A 9721-nucleotide genomic window follows, 5' to 3' on the forward strand; every position below is an offset into this window, starting at 1 on the left:
GACGCTCATGAATCATCTCGGTCCAACCTCAAATCTGCCTCAGACTCCGTCCTCGTGCCCACAACATGATTATGCAGTTTTACTGTCATATTTGTCTCGGGCTTCTGGCTGAAATGCTTTTGTTCTTGCACATTAAGAACACATTTTTTCCGCCTGAGCGGTCTGATTTGTTGCCATGGAAACTGATCCTCCGAGCGCCTCTCCGCCTCATTTGAAACTGATTGTCACCCCCCAAACAAACACGCATGCTCTCAGACTTTACGCTCGCCGCTAAAAAAAAATCACAGCATTCGTCGCTGCTCTTTGTTGTAATTTTCTCCTGCTCCGGTACTTCTCGACAATACACCTCAGACACAAGGCCCCCCGAAATCCTGTGCGAGAGGGAGGGGAAATAACTGGAAACAACACAACCGCGCAAAAAACAAAACTGCTATTGAAGCCCCTGGAACGGTTCCCTGAGCCGCTTGATCCAAATATGCTTGATGAATTTTCCACATTTGACGCTCGGCGCTTGACTGACACGCTCGGTCCTCGGCCAAAGGGGTAGGTTGTTATATCGGGGAGCAGACGACAGATTTGTGCAGTTTAGGAATTACGGATACAGAAAGGGCTGAACCAGAAAAACAAAAACAATAGAGCCAACGTGGCCTTTATATAACAGAGCTTGCCTGTGGCGATTGTGCAATGCGGTGCAGTTGTCTGGGCTGATGTAAACAGAGCCTTAGTGCCTCTGGAGGCTCAGCCATGTGCCTTGATGCAGCAGTTATGGGCACATGCCCTACTTTCATAAATCAGAGCTGGAAAAAAAAAGGAAACAGCATGATGAGGAGAGGAGGAGGAGGAGGAGGAGGGAGCGGTGAGAGGGGATGCCGAGTGAGCAGGCGAGGGAGGGAGAAAGAGATTTTTTGACGGTAGGAGGGGGTTGGGGGTTGGAGGGGGGGGGTGGTGGCTGAACAAGGCTCATATTGATGTTCCAAACACAGCTGCAAGCGTCAGCTGACTAGCTGGCCTGGAAGCAGCCCCAAGCTCAGCCTCCTGCCTTTATCAGCTTACACTGCGACCTTTCTCTTTCTACTGGAATAGATCCTCCCCCCCCACCCACTTTTCACCCCCTCCCCCTCGTATCTAGCCCTTTACCACACACTGTCCACGTGGCCTCCGACGAGTCCGGACCCCTTCTGTCCTCTGACTTCTGGCCGAAGGGGGAGTGTGAAGAGTGGAGGGGGGGGGGGTCTGTATCTGCATGGCTCCAGAAACACTGCCTCTGTTTTCGACGCATCAGCACTTTCATTTGTCTCACATGGCTCGGTTTTCAAGCCTCGCCCCGCTCGCTCTTACACAACTCACCATGAAGTCACTGTTGCCGCTCACGTCCGCACCCAACGGCGGCGGATAGAGACGAGCCGGTGATGAAGGGCTCGGTTACTTTGCAAATACATGTCGGCTCAGCAAAGGTTGGGCAACGCGCGGTCCTCCTGTGTCAGATTTCTGCAGAGAGTTCCTGGAGGCAAGGTCAGAGGGAGGGATTCGGATACTATGCTTAAGCTGACAACTCAGGTTCGGACATATTTGGTGAACCTGAAGTTAGCAATAGTTCGGGGGGGAGTTTGAAGCAGCAGCTGTTGTCAAGAGTCTGTCCCTGAGGGGCAGTAATCAGCAGAGTTAGCTGTCAATCACGGGTCCTCATGGGCTTTTTCTCAGAAAGACGCCTCCTCCACGCTCACACACACAGAACACACACCTCCCCTTGATGACGCTCTTGAAGTGTTACTGGATAGTGTTTCTATGGGAGCTGTCCACCCACACACACACATACACACAGCAGCGCCGCCCTCCCCTTCCAAATGTTTGCAGGAAACACTCATCCTTCTCTGGAGATGTCGCTCGCGGCGGCTCATGCACTCATAAATCCTGGGCTCCTTTCTGGGAAATGAAGGGCTTGAAAGATACATACATACACACACTGGGAAGGGGAAGGAGGGGCGCAAAACACAGCTTGCCAAGTATATCTCCGTCGCCCTTTTTGACAGCGAAGAGGTTGGATCGAGTGTCTGCCTCCCGCGGGAGACAAATAAGAAGCATATTCCGCGCTTCCCCGGTTACTGTGTGGGAATCCGAATCACTGCGGTATCTAGGCAGACCTCAGCAATACCCAAAACATCGCAGGAATGAGAAGTGTTTGGCAGCGGAGGACAAAGAGGGAAGGCTAGAGAAAGAATAGAAGCATTTAGAGGCAGCCATCGCTGGCTTCAAATGTCAGTCGGTTCCCGGTTAGACAATGGAACACAGCTGTTGTTAAGCTTTGAACTGCAGCTGTCTTAATATTATTTGTGTGTACATGTGGTCTCTGGCTGTGTTTGAGCACAGGGCAGCTATAAAGTATCATAGGAAGATCAGTGTGTACAATATTCAAATGTATGTGGGTGGATTGAGGTCACGGGGAGTTACAGAGAGACACATGAGTAGGTGGTGAGTATATCAGATGTTCCTGATTTAGAAACCCTCAAGCAAAAGGCAAGAGATGAGGAGAGGTGGGGTGGCACAGCGGCTGCAGTGCTCAGCCTGGAGTGGGCTGTGATGGTTTGGTGGTTAGGGGGGTGGGTCGAAGAGGTGGAAAGAGATGAAGGACAGGGCTGTGAAGGACATCTCACTTTAAAAAGAAACATCCTCTGTCTGATTGAGGGTCGGGATCTGGGAATGAAACTCGATCTCTTTTGACCGTCGCGCCTGAAAACTCCTCGGAGACTCTCGTTATCGGTGTCGCCCGTGAATCATCGGCTAAACACCTCTCCCTCATCTCTGCTGCTTTCTTTGATCGTCATCCTCCAGAAAATGCATCATTAGCGCGGCTCAATTACTTAAGGGGAGGCTCATTAGCATGTCAGAAAGAACAGGCGTGACTCCGCAAATAAAAGAACACATTAGATCCCCCTCATAATAAGTTTTAATTATTCACAAAACGAGTGAGCGGACGGGCCCGTGTCACACTTTGATTCGCATTCAGTCGTGGATATCGCCCTAGGTTTTACCCGAGTCGGTGACTTGTTTGCTTGCTTTGTCACGCACAGGTGGGTAAGTATCCCGACAACACGCCTTAGCATCAGCGTATCTTAAATGTCACTTTTCAAGCTACACCATTTTGTCACAGCGGTTAGGAGCGCCACCCCGGGTGCCTAGTCAGCGGCTGCTTTACTGCACACGGCAGGGCTCCTCAATTATTCATAACGCACGCATGGTCTCACTTTGTGTGCGTGTCTGGAGAAAGATAATAGCATTCCCTAGGACTGATCCTTCTTGTTCTGGCATTTTAGCCAAATAGGGGTGATGAAATAACAATGAAAATGTCAGTCAGTGCCATTCATCTCAGGAACACTAGCTAGCTAGCAGCTAGCCGTGATGAATGGAGGCGCCTCGGTGTGTGTGTGTGGATTAGATGAGTCAGCATATTTTTTTAATTTGGAGGCAGGAAAGTCGCCAGAGTATCGTCTCTCTTGTTTGCGTGCGGTAAAGTCGAAGAATGAAGCGCTGCGAACTCCTGCCTGAGTAAAGAGGGAGTTTCCCTGAATAATATATCAGCCCTTTGATTCAACCTCTGCCGTACTATTTTTTTTTTGCATGCATGAGTAAATTCCTATGCGTGCCTGCCTGCGCGGCGCCTTGCTGCAGTGCAGTGCAGGTTCTCCGCGCCCCGGCTGTTGTCGCACATAAAGAATGTGTGAATATGTGTGTGCGTCAGCCGATGACTTTGTGTTCATTCCACAGTAAATTGATCTGGCTGCTCACTAGACTGGATGGAAAAGGGCCCGGGGCGAGAAGTGCACACTGCATCAGCAGATGGGAGAGCCCACCGTGTTGCCATCACACAGCATTCCTCCTCACTGGGCATGCTCAGAGGGCCACGCCCCACGCACCATCAAACCCCCTGCCCCCCCGCCCCCCTCTCGGGGCCTGTTTGAACCAGTCAGTTGGAGGTGGCGGTGGTGCTTTCGCTTTTTTTTTCCCCATCTGACCTTCAAAGCCAGTCATGAGGACAGTGGGTTTGACGGGGGTAGAAGGGAGGAGGGCCTTTTTTTTTTTTTTTTTCTAAAAGCTCTATGGGTAGCAGAGCTGATATGTCACTCATTATTTCCACTCAGTGGTTTTGCCCTGTTATAGCTCTCTGGGAAACATGCAACAACCCGGCAACTCGCACGCAGAGCTAGCAGAGGATACACGATAGCTGCCCGTCTGAATTTGGTCTGTCAACATCAAGACTGTACTGTTGAAGCAACGCAGTGTCGTTGGCTAATGCTGAATACATACATGTGGCTCAGATTTGACAAGTTTGGTTCGTACGTATACTGTAGACTGTGGAATTGGACCAGCGACATACTTGATGACATCCGCAAAATGCATTTGGGGATACCAGTCTGCATCAAGTCTGCACAAGTTATTTCCAGATGCATCCTAGACATAACAAGATGGCTTAGGTGCAGAGTAAGTCAGATGTTCTAGATTAAGAAACCATCTGACAAGTATTTTGTCAGATACATACTTGAATTTGGAACAGTACGAGAATGCATCTAACTTTTGCTGCACACTGGCCTCTGTGGCCACAAGTGGTAATTACAGGATTCGGTACATTAAATTCTTTTGACTCTGCAACGCTACATTTGACTGGGCTGCCGTTTATAGTTTAATATTTCCAAATCTTCCTAAATGTGTCTCTGCTATTGCTTATTGAATGGGTCTAAAAAGTGCATTCAAAAGCAGACATGACTCCGACTTGGATTCTTTCTCATGGCCTCAACAGGGTCTGACTCATCTGGTGGTAAAAAATTTGTAAAAAGAAGAGAAAATAATCTCATTTTGTTTATTACCTGATGAGTTTGCAGTTTCAATACAGAACAAAGGCAATTTAGTAAATTATGGTCCCAGTAAAAATAAATAAGAAAAGCATGCACGTAGCTTTAGGGCGTGGCTAAATTGTGATTGACTGGTTGCAAAGTTTCCTCTCACTCATGTAGGGCTGAAAAATTAAGCCATTCCTTGCAGTCCCATGAATGGCCAATTGAGGCTGACTCCAAAACCAAGAAAATCCTCATAAACCTCCTTGTTGAAATGTCCAAATTACAGTAGAAATAAACATGTTTATAGTCTGGTGCCGAAAATATGGCTCTGGGCTCCACGGGTAATTTACTCATTCATAACAACAGAAAACTCATACCATGTGGCCCCACGGTGGTCGCTCTGTACATTACTCTCATCTCCACTCAGGCGCCGCCTCTTTGCCCATTTTCAAATTAGCCAGGAGTAAGGCCAAGTCGGACTCTGACAAGATGGCGGCGGCCATTGCCATCCACAATGAGCTTCAAATATGCTCTGCAGGAATTGGTAATGTCACAGAGTCACCCAGTGACTCCTGCCAAGCTTCATCTCTCTGGTTCATATTTTTTTTTTTTATATATGCTTTACAAGTCAGTGTACCATCTAAGTATTTATGAAGAATGTTAGTTTGGAGGTAGCAGGTCTTTAAAATCAACTTTATCACAAGCTACCTAACTACACGGGCTACTGCAGAAAAGAAACTTGCATAGTGCCTGCCCAAAACGGTGAATTACAAGGAAGTGAAATAATTTTGGTCACAGTCTGCTTCTCTTACGTAATCCGCAAGTTGCGCAACGTGATCACAATAAAAACAGGAACTAACATGAATCATTCAAACTGTAGTGACACACACACACACACACACACACACACACACACACACACACTTGTAAAAGAAGTGTGCAGTTAGAAGTGCAAACACTTTTCTTCTTTCGTAAACAGATACAGGAACCTGGTTTCTAAACTCACAGCAGCAGTTAGTGGGTCACTCCCACTCACACTGCACCAATTCGACAGCATTAAAATGATAAAAGTTTTAGTTTTATGATGTGTAAACATGTCAAGATATAAAACCACCACAGGTCCAGATTGAATGTCCTGATATGCTTGGGGCGTACGGGTGTCATCATTTTGTGGTCTTCCGCCCTACTGTTTCCAATACAAACACGCCGTACTTTACACATCATCACTATTACCGTCGCACACAGCCTGCTGACAACGCAAAGAACTGAATCACAGGCTGAATTCCTCCATGAGTCACGTGGCTCGCTACAAACAGAAAGACCCTTTTTTTTTCCCCCCTCTCTCAATCCTAAATCCCTCAGGCTTTTTACACATTCTCTCTTTGTTTTGCCACCACGTTGTGCCTGTCTCTTGTCCTTCCATCTTTGCTTGCTCCCCTCTCTGACTTGTACAGGCCGGCTTCCTGTTTATGTCAGCCGAGCATCAGGCCAATCAGCTGTGAAGGATGTGATCCTCCTCGTAGCTATTTACTACCCTGTGGTCTGTTTAAAAAAAGACTGAAAGCGAGCTGAGCTTGGTGCAGGCTGCTGAGTAAGCAGGCATGCAAAGCTCCAATCGGTCCACAACTGACCTATATACATGTCAACCCTTCTGCTTTTCAAATAGCGTGTATCTGTGTGTATTTTTACTTTCTGAAATGCACTCCCGCTCGCTCGGGCGAACTATTCATTCGGCTGTTTGTGTTCCTAGCGGCGCAGCAGGAGCCGCATGCTGACATTTTTTTTTTTTTTTTTTTTTTTTTTTTGTGCCTGCTGAAGGCTGGAATGTGCTGGTTTGAAGATAACAAAGCAGCATGAGGCGGCTGCGTGTAAACTTTGGATGAGGTCACGGTCCGCCAACACAGCACGCCGTGACATGAGAGGGGATTTTGTTCTGGATTCTCCCTTGGAGGTGTCATACCTTTTGCTCTGTCTTTCTGTGGCCTCGTTTGCTTTGTGTGCAGATTGCAGTTTGCGCGTTGTCAAAACTGCCCGCCCTCACAAACCTCTGTTGTCGTACGGTTCGGAGTAAAGTGCAGGCTGCGCTTGAAAACGACGAGAACAGGCGGCGTGGAGGGTGCACAAACCTGTTTACGAGCCTAGGCGATGCCAGCGTTCTCTGCGGGTTCACAGTGTACTATAAATCTGTTAGACAGGGAGAAAATATAATCAGGGCTTTGCCGGGGCATTCAAGTTCACTGCAGGCATTACATGAGTACTAATGCCTGATTCAACCCTGGCCCCGGCAAACATGCCTGACATTCAGTGTTTACACCCCTCAATGAAAGCTGCTAGTCAGACAGTCTGATAGCTCGGCCTGGAATTAGATTCAGGAAGTCATGAGATTTCCAGGTGGCCTGGCTTTCCCAGAATTGTTAAGCAGGGATTTTTCAAAGCTTTGCCAGCACACATTAAACCGAAGACGCCCCTCTGTTAAGAATTACAGATTCGCCTGGCGCATGGCAACGTCTAAAACAGATAAACAAATAAGAAACACTTTTTAATGAAAACAGGGACCCGGGAGAGGAGAGGCTCCACGCCGCCATGATTTGGTGCACAGAAATGCATGAATAATGAAGCTGCACTAAACTCCCGCTGAACCCTCTGCACCAGCGCTGAGCCAGGGATCTGCACCACATGACATCCAACACACACCGCGCACCCGGTGACCTCTGCAAAGCTCCAACATACGGGGCAGTCTGCTGCAGAGCGCCGCGTCTGCTGTGTGAATCATTACACTGTACGGCACCTGGCCACTGTTAGAGACGGAGCACTTTTCCTTTGATAAACCTGACAACTGTTAGAGGGGGGCGGCTTAGCCAGCCAGAATGGAAAGATAAATACAAACTGGTGCTGCAGCGGTTAAAGCTCCCGCCCTTTTGGCAGCTGAAGTGTGTGTGTGTGTGTGTGTGTGTGTGTGTGTGTGTGTGAGAGAGTGGTTCAATGTTTAACCCTTGTGTCAACAACGCACATGTGTCACAACAGCATTCCTGTGAGGCGCTCGTCTTGTGACAGAGCGGTTTCATAATGGGAGGACCGCTCCGACTGCCCGCACGCATTGTTGTGTGGTGGGAAGAAGGAGCTTTGTCTCTTTGGTGCAGAGTGACGAGTTTCATGTTCCTGCGTGCCGGGTGTTAATGAGCGGAGAGGTGAGGCGGTGAATAGCCGGGTTAACTAGTTCAGACGGCAAACACAAGGCCCTGTTTACCCAGCATAAGCCTCTCTCTATCCTTCCTCTTTGCTGTAAATAGTTAACTCGGATCATGTGAGAGCTAGAGAGTTTTTTCCGGAGTTGCATGGGGAGGTATTCTGGTTGTTAGGCAATGACGTTTTTTTTTCTTTTTTTTTTTTTCGATCAGAGTCACACAACCTCGGGGAGGAAGAGAGACGTCGGCTCTCTGCAGCGGCGTTTCGCGATAAACAAAGTGCTTGTACACGTGAAAATAAAAGCACACAGAGAGAGAGGGGGGGGGGAGGGACGTGTGTGTCGGCCTTCAGGGCAACCCTGCTGGGTGTAGCTCGACTTGTCAGGCGGTGTGAGGCCATTTCCTCTTCAAGGCTGTCTGGCTCCTCCCTCCCATTGTGTGGCAACGCGGTGTAGGTGAACTTTATCCCCTTCTGGTGAGAGAAAGAGCTTTCAAGTGATTTGCATAGAGTGCGATCGGGTTACACATCTGCGAGCCTGCCGAACAATGTGCATTTCATCGGAGGGGGAAAACTAACCTCAACCTTTCGTATGTTAAAGCAGTTTGGAAACAGCCTCTGCCCAAACCTGTACGACGACTGCACCCACCACCCCCCCACCCCCACCCCCACCCCCCTTACACACACACACACACACACACAGTAAGTGTTGCATTACCATCACAAACTGAAATCACACAGATAACGTTGACCACACCCAGCTTGACAAGCCCTTTGGACAGGCAGGTTTTCTGCAAACACATGGCGTAAGACGGCGCGCTATCAGCGGCGCGCTTGTAGCCGTTACAAATTTGCACAACACAAACACGCGGTTTCATATCACCTTGGAGCTTATCGGGCTCCTCCAAGGGCACCGAACTTTCCCACAGCGTGCTCTGTCCCTTTTTTTTTTTCTGTTCCCCTGGGACGTTACTGTTGCGTCAAGGCTCTCCAACAGTCATCCCACGTGCTTCCCACAGTATTACTGTGTATTACTGTACCGCCTCAGCTGAGCCTGTTGTGGTAACTGTGACTAAACTACTCACAATGTCCCTGGTAGGAAAAATGATTGCATGACAACATCTGTCATTGTCTTATGTTGCAAAACTAGTTTGTCATAGAAGTTCACAGTGTTAGGTAATGCGATCTTAACCTCCTAAACGGAGGCTGTCATCACTTTCAGTTGTTAAACAACAGTACACAAAAAAACAGCGGGATTACTGACTCACTGAGTATGGCTAGGTCTATTAATGAAGGCACAATTTGCTGCACACTCTCCGTTGTGTTGCCACTTTGGTGTTAATCTCTTGAGGCACAAGCTAGTGTTACTGTAAGTAGTTCCTATTTACAAAGAAGTCTGTATCTGGGACTTTTCTATTTGTCGCACATATTTTCTAAGAGCGTTTGTTGTCGTGGTTTATGTTCAGCATGGTTCATTAGTCTTTCACATCCTCCACAATGACGACTACGGCCTAGTTTATCTACCGGGCAGCAGGGCATAAAACAAGTCGGACAGCCGGTGAATTTTAGGTATGCATTTTAGGAATGAGCACAAGACCTTTTGTACTTGTCCATACACATATTTTTTGTGCGTGGCGATAACGGTTATCTACGGTACTAGCAGTACTCTCACTTCAGACTTTACCTTCAGATAAAATATTTTCTGGACT

The sequence above is a fragment of the Mugil cephalus genome, chromosome 13 (genome assembly GCF_022458985.1).
Source record: "Mugil cephalus isolate CIBA_MC_2020 chromosome 13, CIBA_Mcephalus_1.1, whole genome shotgun sequence".
Lineage (NCBI taxonomy): Eukaryota > Metazoa > Chordata > Actinopteri > Mugiliformes > Mugilidae > Mugil > Mugil cephalus.